Source organism: Phyllobates terribilis, unplaced genomic scaffold (genome assembly GCF_046119375.1).
Source record: "Phyllobates terribilis strain yellow unplaced genomic scaffold, ASM4611937v1 Scaffold_644__1_contigs__length_891845, whole genome shotgun sequence".
Lineage (NCBI taxonomy): Eukaryota > Metazoa > Chordata > Amphibia > Anura > Dendrobatidae > Phyllobates > Phyllobates terribilis.
The window spans coordinates 358,639-373,518 of NW_027363404.1; the positions used below are offsets into that span (position 1 = coordinate 358,639).

The 14,880-nt window shown below is 46.9% G+C and overlaps 1 long non-coding RNA gene across 2 annotated transcripts in view; it reads right to left on the minus strand.

The window, feature by feature from the left end:
• Positions 1-14,880, minus strand: part of LOC141234833 (uncharacterized) — a 50,101-nt gene that overhangs the window by 16,846 nt on the left and 18,375 nt on the right. Inside the window, exon 4 of one of the 2 annotated variants that reach the window (XR_012300713.1) lies at positions 11,973-14,522. The exons of the other annotated variant lie outside the window; for it this stretch is intronic. This is a non-coding gene — a long non-coding RNA (uncharacterized lncRNA). Of the gene's footprint in view, positions 1-11,972; positions 14,523-14,880 lie in introns of those variants that run through there. 2 annotated transcript variants of the gene reach the window in all.

Sequence of the window (14,880 nt, forward strand, 5' to 3'; positions counted from 1 at the left end):
TCTGAGATAAGCTGCTGACAGAGATGTTTGTCAGTTTCTCTCATAGAGAACACAGGAGCACTCGGCCAAGTGAGCGCTTCCGTGTATGGGAGAGACGGCCAAGATGGTTGTCGGCCAAATGATCAACTGAAGCATCATTTGGCCAACAATTCGGTCACAGTTATCAGATTCTAAATAATATTATCAGTAGGTCACACCAAAGGCTAAGCCTGTCCTGTTAACCCTTTCATGACATGCGCCGTACATATACGGCGCATGACGTGTCTTCGCCTTAGATGCAGGCTCCGACGATGAGCCCGCACCTTTCCGGGGACTTGACAGCGGATCTGATCAGCTGTCATGTGCTCCTAACAGCCGCGGGTGGAATCGCGATTCTCTCGTGATTATTAACATGTTAAATGCCGCTGTCAATCTCTGACAGCGGCATTTAAGACGGCTCCGCTGGAAGAGCGTCACAAGACCCGCCCATCGGCGCCCATGTCACATGACTGCGCATCGTCGATGGGTTGGCATGACAACCCGGTGTCTGCAGGAGACCCCTACAGTTGTCATTGCAGGGATGCAAGTGAACATTTTTGCTACATACAGCGCTATGTGTAGCACAGGCGATCGGATGATTGCAGCTTCTAGTCTCCCCAAGGTTTACCCCAAAATGGTATCAATAAAAACATCAGCTCGGTGAGCAAAAAATAAGCCCTCACCCAGCCCCAGAAGCCGAAAAATGGAGACGCTACGGGTCTCAGAAAATGGTGACTTTTTTTTTTTTAACGAACTTTAGATTTTTTTACCATTTAAATAAAAAAAAAAAACTATACATGTTTAGTATCTACAAACTCATAATGACCTGGAGAATCATAAAGGCAGGACAGTTTCAGCATTTAGTGAGCATGGTAAAAGAAAAACCCAGAAAACAACTGTGGAATTTAATTTTTTTTGCAATTTCACGACACTTGGAATTTTTTCCTGTTTTCCAGTACAACCAATGGTGTCGTTCAAAAGTACAACTTGTCCCGCAAAAACAAGCCCTTACACGGCCATATCGACAGAAAATGTAAAAATTTATGGCTCTGGTAAGAAGAGGAGTAAAAAACAAAAGTGCAAAAACAGAAAAGGGTCGCACCATAAAGGGGTTAAATAGGGAATATGACCTATTTATTCTACCTATTTCTCTACTCCCACATGGGTGACTAGCCGTCTTTGCCTCTCCTGAATTCCTACGCTGGCTAAGTGATAGCAATATGCCAATTTGACCATGATACTTGATTTCTCCCCAATATGATGACAAAATAGATGTCACATCTACAATCCAGGGGAGTAACTATAGGTGCAGGGGTTGCAATAGCACGCGGGCCCTGGAGCCGAGGGGCCTCAAAGGTCCCTTTGGCCCATGTGAAAAGACCATTACTATTGAAGATTTGCAATAACTAGGGGCCCCGTTGGAGCTTTTGCATCAGGGCCCATGAGCTTCAAGTTATGCCACAGCGAGAATCATTCTGACCCATGTTCACAACACATTCAAAGCCATGTAAATCTGCAATAACATATCCAGCAAATAATCATTATCACACAATAAGTGCAACATAACACATGCAATATCTCCCATGGGGAAAAGAACAACGGCCCCTGCAGCCTAAAAAATCCCTAGTATGTAATATACAGTGAGCCCCAAGTATAACAATGTGTGCAGAAAATAAGAAGAGCAATAGTTTGTAGATATAATGGAAGTAGGAAGCGTAATACTAATTATGAACCTATCCTAGTGATGCAGTTAGTATTATTTAGACGATATGAATCATGACGAGGGTTTATATAAATTGGGCAAAAAATAAACATTTAAGTCTCTTCTACATGTTTGATGCCTACCTGCTATATCATTTCTTCAGTGTCTGCTGCTTTTGACCTTTGATTTCTTAGGAAAAACTTATGGTCAGTGACCTCCTGTGTAATCAGTGGCTCCGTCCCTCCTTTCAGTACTGCAGCTCTGTGAACTCGGATTGGAACAGAGCCCTAAAAGATACAGTTACCAGAGTTCATAAATCCATACCCAAACCAGACTCTCTCTTAAAGAAGTTGTCCACTACTTGGACAACTCCTTCACCCCCACGCTTGGCCCCAATAAAATAAAAAAGCTTATACTCACCTATACTCAGGCGTTTTAATTTTATTATGGCCAAACATTTAGATCAAGAAGGGGTTGTCCAACAACCCCTTTAATGCAGACTCCTGACCACAATCCTCTGTAATACAAACCCCAGACTTCCTTTTGAAATAATGCCTAATCAGACTCCCCTCATGCTGTGGCACCCTGCTGTTCACAGGTACCACAGGACCCAGGGTGCATGGATGGACTTCTCCACAAGAGGCCCTCATTACATACAAACACCTCCACCCTTCCACCTCACACCACCAGAGGGAGCCTGTTAGGGATATATATATGGAGGGTGGAGCCAGGCAGCTCAGTCAGTGAGAAGTTCAGTCAGAGTCAGAGAGCGTGCTGACGCTGAGAGCAGCGAAGACGCAGCGCGTCTGCTGCTAAGTTCTGAGGGCCCCGAGTGTGGCCGACGGCAGAGAGGAGAAAGGAGAGAGGAGTTGAGGGGGCAGAGGAGCTTCATAGGCTCACCCCGATATACAAACCGGACACCGGGTCCGCGCCTACAGGGTCCCTTTATACCCAGTAGGGTTCACCGGCATTCCAGGACTACAAGTCCCTCGATGACCTGAAGCTAGGCCCATTACAGGATCAGGTACCACGAAGGCCCCAGCTTTACCAGGGATAGTGGTTGCCAGCAGAAGGTCCTACTACCGAGCGACAGGTGAAGGAACAACACGACACATAAGCTAGGCCCAGGCTGGCCAGGAGCATACAGAGAGGCAGACACGGACCAGGAGGCCTTATACCCACTCACTGGGGAGAAGTTCTGAAGTGCACCCATCCTACTGAGTACCCTGGACCGTACCTGACATCCGCACCAGTAAAGGTATTGAAGCGAATCCCCTGACTCTGTCAGTTACTTCTGCTGCGCCATCCGCCTGCACTACAAGTCCCAGCATCACCACCATCAAACTCCACACGGCCCCGGGGGCCGCTCCACCTCAGCTGCCATCCCATCACCCCCCGGAGGTCTGCAGCAGCGCTGGTAATCCTTACCAGGTACCACAGGTGGCGTCACAAACTATTTATTATATTTTTCCTATCCAAGTTACAAATCCCCCTTTTTGGTTGACCACCCTGGGCCACGGACCGGGCCAGCCACCGTGATATCCCCCACCAGCATCCACAGGCCCGGATGCCGAGTACCCCATTGCCCCGGGGGCGCGTCAATGCCTCATTCACACGACAGTGTTTCACGTACGGGTTATATCCGCGGTGTTCACCCACCCATTATAATCTATGGATCAGATCACATAGCCTTGTTGTTTTCCAGACTGTGTGTGTGTGAGACCCGCAGCAAATTTTAACCATTTTTGAGCCATTAAAGATAAATCTTTTTATTCAAAAACTGTTAAGAAATGTTTCATGATAAATTCCACCAATTCTATTTTTACCACAGACAGGGAACTCCAAGCAATCCAGGCATTAGAAAATCTCTTGCTGGGGCAGGCGAAGTATACAAGGGTAAGTTTCCCTCTACCATTAGTAAGGAAGGCCAGGGAGCCCCATAGGGCGTATAGGCCACATGACAAGATAGGAGGGTGGGAGTGAAGGAGTTAAAATTTTGAATAAGGGATTAGGAGTAGTGTGGGGAGTTTTGATTGGAGGGGAAGAGGTGGGGGGAGGAGCAAGAGATGATATAGGGAAGGGCAGGGGTCAGTTACCTCCTCTTGCTTCCTGGATCGCAGCTGAAGCAGACCAGACCCTGCAGTGGAGCCATGGCAGATCTTGTGGCCTTGCTGGACCTAGCGCGGCCTGTCTCAGCGATCCATGGGGCAGACTTGGTGCAGCAGCAGCTGCGGGTGACCTGTGCACAGTCGTCGGCTGCAGAAGAAGCTTCAGGGAGGCCTGCAGCGGTCACGGCCGCCGGAGCGTTACTCACCAGCAGGTGAGGTTCGGAGCAGGAGAAGCTCCAGGAGCCCCCTCGGGGACCTCTGCAGCCAGGGGAGCAGCGCGTGCCTGAGGCTCCTTCTCCGATCCCCAGGAGGAATCCTCGCCGGAGCCGCAGCCTACCAGAAGTGGGCGTGCCTGCGCTGCGGCCTACTTCCGGTTTGCGGCCTAAAAGGCCCCCGAGCAGCGCGGCGGTGACCCCCGGTGACAAGCCAGCCGTGGGTTATACCTGGCAAGATGGCGGGACGAGGAGTCCTCCCACGGTCTGCGGATGAGGGCGGGGCCAGCGTCCAGTGTACGGCGGGGGAGGAGTTGCTGTCTGCAGCGGTGGCCCCGATGTCATGCTGGGGTCGACCCCGGCGGGGGAGGGAGCGTGAAGGGCCTTCCCACAGTCGGCAGGGAGGAGCACGGCTTGCAGGGCGAGGTGCAGCAGAGCCATGAGGAACACTGGCGCAGCAGCAGGTGGTCAAGAAAGGGGACAGATGAGAGATGAGCGGCCCTCCTGCAGGCGGCAGGGTGGGTCTGTGGATGGGAGGATCTGGGGTCCAGGAGTGCCACGGGAGATTGCGGGGGCAGGCTGTCCTGCGGGGCCCTTTTAAGATCATCGGGCAGGAAGCGGCCGGCAGATGTGCGGGACCTTAGGGAGCTATCTTTGGATCCGGAGCGGCAGCGGCGTCAGGCAGCCCCTTCTGCGCCTTTATCAAGACCTGACAACGTTGAAAACATGGAGAAAAGCTGAGAGGAGGGCGAGATTTCATAGGGACCGTCAGAACATGAGCAAGTTCCATCAGGAGATGTCGTGGCTGGTCAGAGGATCTCTCTGAGGCAGCCTGATGAGGAGACTACCCTTGTTCATAATTTAACTGATGTGGGTGGTGCTCGGGGTGTGTTGGGGGTTAGTAATTCAGAGGGTGTTATAGGGAATATTCAAGGGGCAATTGGTGGGTGCACGATCTATGGGGTCAATTATTAGGTGTATTGCAGGGCTCGGCGTCACAGGGGGCAAGTGATGTGAGGTCGCCGGCAGTGGCGTGAGTGGCTTCCGGAGGTTCAGGAGCAGGATCTGGGCAGGCGGGAGTGCGCCTGCAGGGTGGTGGCTCGGTGGTATCACAGGAAAAAGAGTAATACTGAGAAAAGGAGGATGAGGTGGTTCTGTTGGATTATTGAAGTGTATGTGGCAGCCCAGGAGTCCGGGTGCCACAGTGGCATTGCCTCCCTCACAAGGGGTGATGCCATGCCTGGAAGCAAGGAGGGGTCCCCTAATCAGGTTTTGCTAGCATGCAACACTTTCCTGGCTCCAGACCAGCAAGGGGAGCTCCTCCCCTTAGCAACTGGGATCTGGAGGCGGGGTTAGTTTGAGGAAAGCAGAAAGGAGTTGAAGTCAGGACATCGATGAGGAAAGACCTAGGGAGTGGAGCTGCACAGCAGTTCACCCCAGGGGAAGCGCAGAAGAACTGGACACTGGAGTCCGAGGTTGTGGGGCACCGAAAGCCCAGCAGCAGAAACCGGAGGGCAGGAGACTGCAGGTCTTCTGGCCCCAACAGACGCCCGGAGGTTCAGCAGCACCATAGGACCCAGCACCGCACGTGGGAGCGACACTCCAGGAAGGTCCGAGCTGCCTGCCATACGGGTGAGCACAAAGACGTTTTACTCAGGGACGAGGGCCACAGCTATACGCAGCAGGGCCAAAGAGGTAACGCAAAGGGAAGGCCTACATCTCCACCTGGGTAGGTGGATCCCCCCAACTTGCTTCCATTCAGCCCGGATCTCTACTACCAGCTAGTACCTGTGCCCTGGTCTGCCTAACCACCGCAAGTAAAGATAAGAGGAAACCACCATTGCATTGTGGACTGATTATTAACTGCGCCATCCTCTACACCACACCATCACAGCAACGTCTACACTGCCCTGGAGCTAAGCTCTACCTGTTGAGAGCTAAACCAACTCTGCTGCATTAACAACAGCTCCAGAGGACCTGCTGCGCAGCGCCGGCTTCCTTTAGCCGCATACGACAAGTGGCGTCACGAACTGTGTATAAGAACTTTAATTCCCCTGTAAATATCACCTTTTCATTGACCGCCCTGGGTCACGGACCGGGTCACTGCCACTGTGACATTTCCCCTAGCAACGACCGGCCCGGCACAGAGTACCACACGGCCCAGGGGGCGCGTCATGTATGTCTGCGAGAAAAAATTTGGAAAGGGGAGTTTGTGGAAATTTTTGTTGTTGCTCCCGTTACAAGGCTATGAGGACAGGTATGCGTTGGGATCACAAGGATATTTCCTTATGGATGCGTTTAATGACAGCCCTAGTGTTTCAGCCCTTTCGGGGTGGTACCGGAGGGTCAGGATCAGCCAGTGGATCTTCGGTGTCTCAAAAGAAAGGTTTTTGTTGGCAGTTCAACTAGGGGCAATGTAAGTTTGGGGGCACATGCAAGTTTAAGCACGAGTGTTTTGGATGTAGGGGAAGTCAGGGGCTCAGTAAGTGCTTTAAACGAGCAAAAGGCAAAACAGGTGAGGGTTCTGGAAAGAGGGAGGACTCCCGTGAAGGTCGAGGCGATGCTTCCATTTTTAAATAGATATCCAGATATGGAGGCGGCTAGGTTAATTGAGCTGGGTTTTTCTGAGGGTTTCAGGATTCCTTTTGATCCTGGAGCGCCAAAATTTAGGCCGGGAAATTTGAAATCGGCAGGGGAACACCCTGAGGTGGTGATGGAAACGCTGTATAATGAAGTGGCTTTGGGGAGCACGGCGGGACCGTTTCTGGATCCTCCTTGACCAGAATTGAGAATTTCCCCTTTGGATGTTGTACCCAAGCTGGTACCAAATAAGTTTTGGCTTATTCATCACTTATCTTCTCCAGAAGAGGACTCCGTGAATGATGGCATCCCGGTAGAGTTATCGTTTGATAAGGCATTGGGGTTGGTAAGGGCAGGAGGGCAAGCTGCGTTGATGGTGACTCGGGCCGTGGGGTACTCGGTAGCCGGGCCGGTCGGTGCTGGGGGTGTCACAGTGGCAGTGACCCGGTCCGTGACCCAGGGCGGTCAATAAAAGGGATTAAAGAAAAGGGAATATAGTTTTTATATAATGTTCGTGACGCCACCTGTGATATGCGGCTATATGGGGCCGCCGCTGCGGTGCAGATCCTCTGGAACTGATGATGACGCAGCAGAGTTGGTTCAGCTCTCCACAGGGAGAGCTTAGCTCCAGGGCAGTAAGTAGTGATACTATAGGGCGGATGTGGTTGGTGCGGTGTAATGCAGGTGATGGCGCAGATAATAATTCTAGGACACAGTGGGGTGTAGTCTTCAAGGTTTACTCACAGTTGTTGAACTCCAGGTTACCAGGACCAGGGTAACCTCCCACACCGTCCTGTGTTTACCAAGGCAGGGGTTCAGCAATCTCCCAGGTGCCTCAGGAGTACATAACGGGACCCCAGTCTGTGTGCCTTACTCGGTCGTCTTCCTGCGCTGGCTCTCACCCTCCTGCCCTGCGCCTCGCAACCAGTGTCCCAAGCCGGTAACCTCGGATTTTGGCGGGTAACCTGCAGTCCCCTGAATCCTATGTGGCTACCTTTTTAGCGATGTAGTTGTGGTTGTGAGCAGCTGCACCCTGAAAGTACAGAAGCATCCGGTTTCTAGCTGTGCCTTGTAGTTCTCCACTAGTTAGGGGCCGGTCCTCTTTGCGGCCTGATACCTCCACGTTCCTGCAGATTCGGGCGCATTTGTGGCTTCCGCACTTGCCGTGCCCCTGGGATCCCCTCACTCCTGGAGCCTTCTTCTGCTCCCTTCCTCTTCAGCCAGTCCTCCTGGGCCTCTATGTCTAGGCCCTCTTCTCTGAGCAGAGCTCCTGCTTCCACCACTCTCCTCAGACTGAACACTGACTGGACTCTCTCTCAAGATGGCTCCCCTTTTTTATTCACCTACTGAAGTGCTCCCCTAGCTGCTTCCTCCACCCACTACTTGGTTCCCCCTCACTCGGTTCCCCCGCACTTCCAACAGGGACAGGGCTCAGCATAAGGCAGTGCATCTTGCCCCACCTGCTGGCCTGGAAGGGTGTAGTGTTGGATGCAAGTGGGTGGGTCCCGGGCAGTACTCCATCCTTACCTGAGAGTGAGATACCACACCTCTGGGTGAGATGCAGTACCTCTGTGGCGGCTGAACCCGCAGGGGCGCCACAATGGCAAAATCGGATATTGAGGCGGCGTTTCGCTTGCTTCCAGTGCATCCGGATAGTCTTCATCTGTTAGGCTGCATGTGGGATGAAAACATTTTTGTAGATTTATTGTTTGCCCATGGGCTGCTGTATATCATGCTCATACTTTGAGGCTTTTAGTTTATTTGTTGAATGGGTGGTTCTGGACATGTCGGGGGTCTCTTCAATAATTCACTACCTGGATGATTTCTTTCGTGTTGGGCCTTCTGGCTTGTTAGTGTGTTCAGTTTTGTGGGTAACTTTAAAGAAGGTGACGGTGTTGTTTGGAATCCCATTAGCCGCAGACAAGACGGAGGGCCCTGCTGATGTGTTTTTTGGGTATAGAAATTGACAGTGTGGCGATGGAGTGTAGGCTTCCTAAAGGAAAGTTGATGGGTTTGCGGCTGGCGGAAGCGGCAGTGCGACGCGTCAAGAAAATAAGGTTGAAGGTAGTATAGTCATTGTTGGGTAAGCTTAATTTTGCTTGCAGGATAATTCTGATTGTCAGGGTGTTTTCCAGGTGATTATCGGAGGCGTTGGCAGGAAAATCGTCGCATCATTTTTTCGCGTTACTCAGGAGATCAAGGCGGATCTGGAGGTTTGGGACTCTTTTCTGGCGAAATATAATGGTTGCACGCTGTGGATGGACAAAGTGGTGTCCAATGATAACTTGCAGCTTTACACGGTTGCTGCTAGGTCATTGGGTTTTGGAGCGTTTTTTCAGGGACATTGGTGCGTAGGTCCTTGGCCAGTGACCTGACAGGAAACAGGTTTGGTAAAAAAACTTGTCCTTGTTGGAATTATTCCCAACTGTACTGGCCCTGGAATTGTGGGGGGCCGAGTTTAGCGGAAAGAACGTTTGTTTTTATTGTGATAACCTGTTGGAGATTCATGCAATAAATTCTTTGTTGGCAAAATCTCCTCCTGTAGTGGCGTACCTACGTCACTTGGTGTTGCGCGGTTTGGAAAGGAATGTGTGTATAGTGGCAAGGCATTTTCCGGGGAAATTGAATGAAGTGGCTGATGCGCTGACTGGTTTCTCCAGCTGGTGCCATGGGCAGATAAAGTGGGAGCGGAATGTCCCAATGTGCTTTGGAGTCTAGTCAATGTGTAGTTTTTGAGTTAATCAAGAACTCAAGAAGGTATCAAAAAGTATTGCTAGAATGGGAAACTTTGAGTGCGTGCATGGAGGTGGATTCTTCTGATAAGGACAGGTTGTGTTTAGTTTAATCCTTTTTAGGAAAAGATTTAATTTCGGGTAGATCGGTGTCCGCAGTGTCGCAGAGATTAGCGACGCTGGCATTTCTGTTTAAGTTACAGGGTGTGAAGGATGCCACAAAGGAATTTTTGCTGAATCAGGCCATGAAGGATTTTCGGAAAGGCGTAGCTAGTCAAGATAAAAGGAGGCCAGTTTCTTTTGCACTGTTGAACAAGTTGTTGGGTTGTGTGCAATGTGTTTGTTATTCCCTTTATGAGATAGCATTGTTTTCGGCGGCTTTTGTGTTAGCCTTCTTTGGTGCATTTCGCATAAGCAAGCTAATCAGTCCTTCACGTATGGTGGAAGGGGGTTTGCTTTTGGGTGACGTTCATGTGTTGGATGATAGGGTGGAATGTGTGTTCAGGCATTCTAAGACTGATCAATGTGGGAATGTTTACGCTATTCCTGGTTATTTAGCCTGCCCGATTGTTGTAGTAAGGCATTTTATGGCAGTTCATGGTGTAATGCTGGGTGTGTTCTTTTGACATGTGGACGAATTTTCACTGTCTCGGTACCAATTTGTGGCAGTTTTTAAACATTGATTAATGTTAATGGGTAAAAAGCCAGAAGAGTATGGGTCTCATTCGTTCCGCATTGGTGCGGCGACTGATATTTATGTTTATTAATGAGGTCATTGTTTTGTTTTATTAAAGTGCATGTTTAATTTGGATCCTCGGTCATTCTTGCGTGTTTTGGGGTGCGTTACAGGCCGATGTTCGCACGGATGGTCGGCAGCTCAGGCAGGCTCGGTCCACGGCACTGATCAAGTGGCTGGGTATCCGCGGTATGACCTGGGGGAGAGTTTTGCCGGAGGTGGCATACTATTGTAGGGTGAATCAACCGCCGAATGTACTTGTGTTACATGTTGGAGGAAATTACCTTGGGGTTAGATCATCATGGAAACTCATCAGAGATATGTTACGGTTGTGGTCAGCGTATCCAGGAATCGTTATTGTTTGGTCGGACATTGTTGCTCGGCTGAACTGGAGGTACGCAAAATCGGTTGAGCGTATTAACAAGACCAGGATTAAGGTTAACAAAACGATGGCTCGTTTTGTAGCAAGGAATGGTGGTGTGGTGGTAAGGCATAAGGATTTGGAGGTGCCTTCTAGGGAGCACTTGAGATCGGACAGTGTGCATCTAAATGATATTGGGATGGATTTATGGTCTTTGGCCTTGAGAGAGGGTATTGAGCAAGCTTTAGGTGTGTGGCGGGCCCAGGCCAAGTAAGGTGTCACGTGTCCGGAGCTGTGGCGGGGGATAGGTCTGGTTCAGAAGCTGATATTAAAAATGTCCGTTTTGGTGGGAAGTCAGTATTGGAGTATAGTGCCTTCTGTTTAACCCATGTCGCATGCAGCCATGTGTTTCTTTAAAGGGAGGTTAATAATGAAAGGGGGTGGGAAAGATCCTCAATGACCAGAAAACCCTTCTTGAATTGTCAAGAAATCTGCCATATTTCCTCTACTCTCTCTTTGTCCCTCTTGAAATTTTCATGAGAACAGTCTGAGTAACTTAAAATATTCACTCATCACTGCGAATCAATGATAATTTTACTAAACAACAGATGACTTCATTAAATGAAATAAAAAAAATCATGAAACAGGTGGTAAAAAGGTAAACTGACAAAGGATCGAATGTGGTCATTTGGCATACTGACATGTATGAAAGGGAGGCTTCCTGTCAACTGAATGATGTCAAGTATTTTTTTGCAGATTGCCAATAAGAACATTTCAAAATAATATGTTCCTTATTTTGGATAAGACACTTGAGAGAGGCACTATCCCTAAACCATCATGGGAAGATCTCATGGTTGACGGTCCAGTTATTGCTACATTCTATTACCTAAGGTTCATGAAAATTTACTCAACCCCCCAGGTTGTCCCATTGTATCAGGACGTGGAAGTATGAATGAACAGATCTGTAGATGCCTTGATCATTGTCTTCAACCTTGTATGGTCGATCTTCCGTCCTACTTAAAGGAGTCGAGAGAGGTTTTAAGGCGATTGGATGGTGAAGTATTGGAACCTGACATGTTCCTTGTGACATGTGATATTGAGTCCCTTTATACCTGCATTAGTCATCAACAGGGGATGCCAGCAACCAAATTTCTTCTCAACACGCAGGGTCTATCCAGAGACCTCCTTATCCATCCAATGGACTCAATTTTGTTTTGGATCACAATTTTTTTTGTATTCAGGAACAGATTTTTCTTGCAGACTATGGGTGTAACATTTGCGCTGTCTTATGAAAATCTTTTTTGTAGGGCTATGGGTGAGAGATATGGTTCAGACATACAATATTCACATGAATGGATAAGTAATTTTGTGTGATCAAACATCTGACTTTGAGAGCCATGTTAGAGATCTGAAAGACAGATTTACACAACGCGGATATCGAGTAAAAGATATTGATCGAGGTTACAGATTAGCTAGAGTATGTAACCTTGATGATTTACTGAAAAAGATGAAAAATCTAGATGAACGTGTCCTGCCAGTCACCAGTTTCCATAGTCGAAGAGATGAAGTCCATTGGCCTATATTGAAACAGTTTTTTCTGAAACAAGAAAAAACTGGTACAAATTGAATGTAAGTGGATAACTACTTTATAAACATTGGCACCTCTTGGTTTATAAGAACAGCTCAGTTTTGTTTCCTATCTTTAATTGTTGTATTCTTTCAGGACTACAATTTACCATCTTTTTGTTCCCTTATTGTTTCCCAACATTTCATTTTATTTTCCTTATATTTGCGAAGTCGGCTGTGGCTTTTTAGTTTTATTCATTTTTATTTGTTTTCTCACTTCTTCTCTTTCCATCTAGGATGCAGTTCATCTCAGTGGCTAATATGAAAACAAGTCCCACATTTTTTCCTTCTTCCAGTATTTTTTACTTTGTCGTCTCATCTGGATATTGCTGCACATTTTTCCATTTAAATGTGTTTTTATATATTTTTTTCATTGTTCTGTGTGTTTTATACACACTATTTTATTCTACCACTATGCATACATTTTTTCACTTTCATATGTTCTCTTTCTTTGCTTACTCATTACACTATTATTATTTTAATTTTATAATTTTTTATTACTTACTATTTATTATCATTATATATATATATATATTTTTTTTTAATTTTTCTTAGCTTTTCATTTTATGATCTTCCCTATTCCCCTATCACTTTATTTAGATTTATTTTTTTTCATCATTCATTTCATTGACATGTCACAACGCAACCAATGATATTTTTTTGTTTATTTTTTAGCACCCTCACTTTTCACTCCATGCTTCCACATTCTGTCATTTTTCATCAGTTATTCACATACATATTGTTTTTCATTTTGCCTCTTTTTCCCACCAAGGTCTACTTTCCCCACTGCAATAGGCACGTTTCCCCCATCCAATATAGCCGCCGCCCCACATTTTCCCATATATTTCTACTTTCATAGTTGCATTGGGCAAGTTTTCCTCATCCAAGATGGCTGCCACTCCATTTCGCACATGCGCACTGGCTGCTCGGCTGGGACCCGGAATTTCAGCTTCAATGACTCCATCAGCGCCCTCCAATGCAGGTATTGATAGTGACCACGCCACATAATCATAGTGGAAGGCGTTGATAGAAATGGCCATCACCTCCACCACCTTTCTCACTCATTAAAAAGTTGGCTTCCATTCTCCGCTTCACCACCCCTTCGGAAGCATTAGTGAAACGTGCATTGGAGGGTAAGGTGGAGGCTGCACAGGGAGTATTTGGGCATCGGGACCTATGTTCAGTACTTATTATTGTGCCTGCTGTGTTTTATTGGTTTTTAATTAGTCCTATATCTTGTTTTTTTATCTCTAGTTGTCCAGCTATATTTATTAATTAATAAAATTATATTTTGTTACTTGCGACTTTGTAGGTTCTATTTTGTAATTATAGACTGTCTGCTCTCACTGATTTTCCTGCAAATCTGTATGTGATTACATAGTTCTAGGAGAATAGTAGACATATGTGTGATTACTAACACTTCTTCAGCTTTCATCATGTCAGAAAGTGTTGGGGAAGGGGCAGTACAGCAGAGGTTAGCTTTGTCTCATTATACTTTTGTGAGCTCTTTTCTCATAGTGCTGTCAGCTCAGCTGTACTGCCCCATCTCTTAGCTGCTATTAATCTGTGCTGCTGGGTGCCAACTCCGCACATAATCAGTTTTCTTCCCCTTCTGGCAGCAGACAGTATGGTCCCTTTTACTTCCCTTGCACATGGACTTTTCATAGGTATATAATGCTAGGACTTTTCATAGGTATATAATGCTACTTCAGGAGAGAGACCAAGCATGCATATCCAGCAGCACTTGGCTCATTAGGTGGACATGCACATTGATAAACACTTTGAACATATAACGGTGTCATATTATATGTTTAGATGTAGTAAATGATTCTTTACTCAATATTGTTTAACAGCATGTAATTGCATATAAATGCTATTAACTATTTTTTTAGAACATGAAATACCCACGTAAGAGATATGAACACCTTGACATTCAGGGAAAAATGTAAATTTGCAATAAAATATATATAAAGTTTAAAATTTTCATACATCAAATGTGTTTATCATCTAAATCACTGCACTAAATAGAGTTTAGAACAAAATGGGTAATTTTTAATATTTGCTTAGCTACCGTTGAAGCTCGAGCAGGCATTAAAACATTTGTATCTGATACAATGACAGTAAATGATGGCGGTACATATAATCCTTGGCTTGTCTCATCAATAAACCGAGGTCCAATGAAATATAAAACAGGGCCGAATGGAGTGTGCACTTTCCAGTATGAGTGAAAAGTGTCCCAGAAAACAGAATATTTTTCGTTGTAGGAGCTAAAAACCCATATTTGGTATCCATAGCCTCCTTTTCGGAACCCCAATGACTTTGGGGGAGAATCTGATGCATATCCATGGTTAATCCTCTCCCATATCAACATTATCGGCCAACACGCCTCATCCAATAATGCCGTCAGTGTGAAATCCATCTCTGTATTGATTACTGATGTCTTCACTCTAGAATGATTTCAGAAGTACAAAATCAAAATATTAAAATGGTATAGAATAGGGGTCTCAAACTCAGCTGGGTATATGGGCCGCACACAGAAAAAAATTGAATTTGGGGGGCCGCATTCTTTGCATGACAAATAGACATTTTTAGTGATACCATTTTTTTTCTATACACCTTTTGAACTGGTCCTCTTCTTGTAGTAATGCCCCATCCTGATCCTCATCTTGTAGTAATGTGCCCATCCTGGTCCTCATCTTGTAGTAATGTGCCCATCCTGGTCCTCATCTTGTAGTAATGCCCCATCCTGGTCCTCATATTGTAGCAATGTGCCCATCCTGGTCCTCATCTTGTAGTAATGTACCC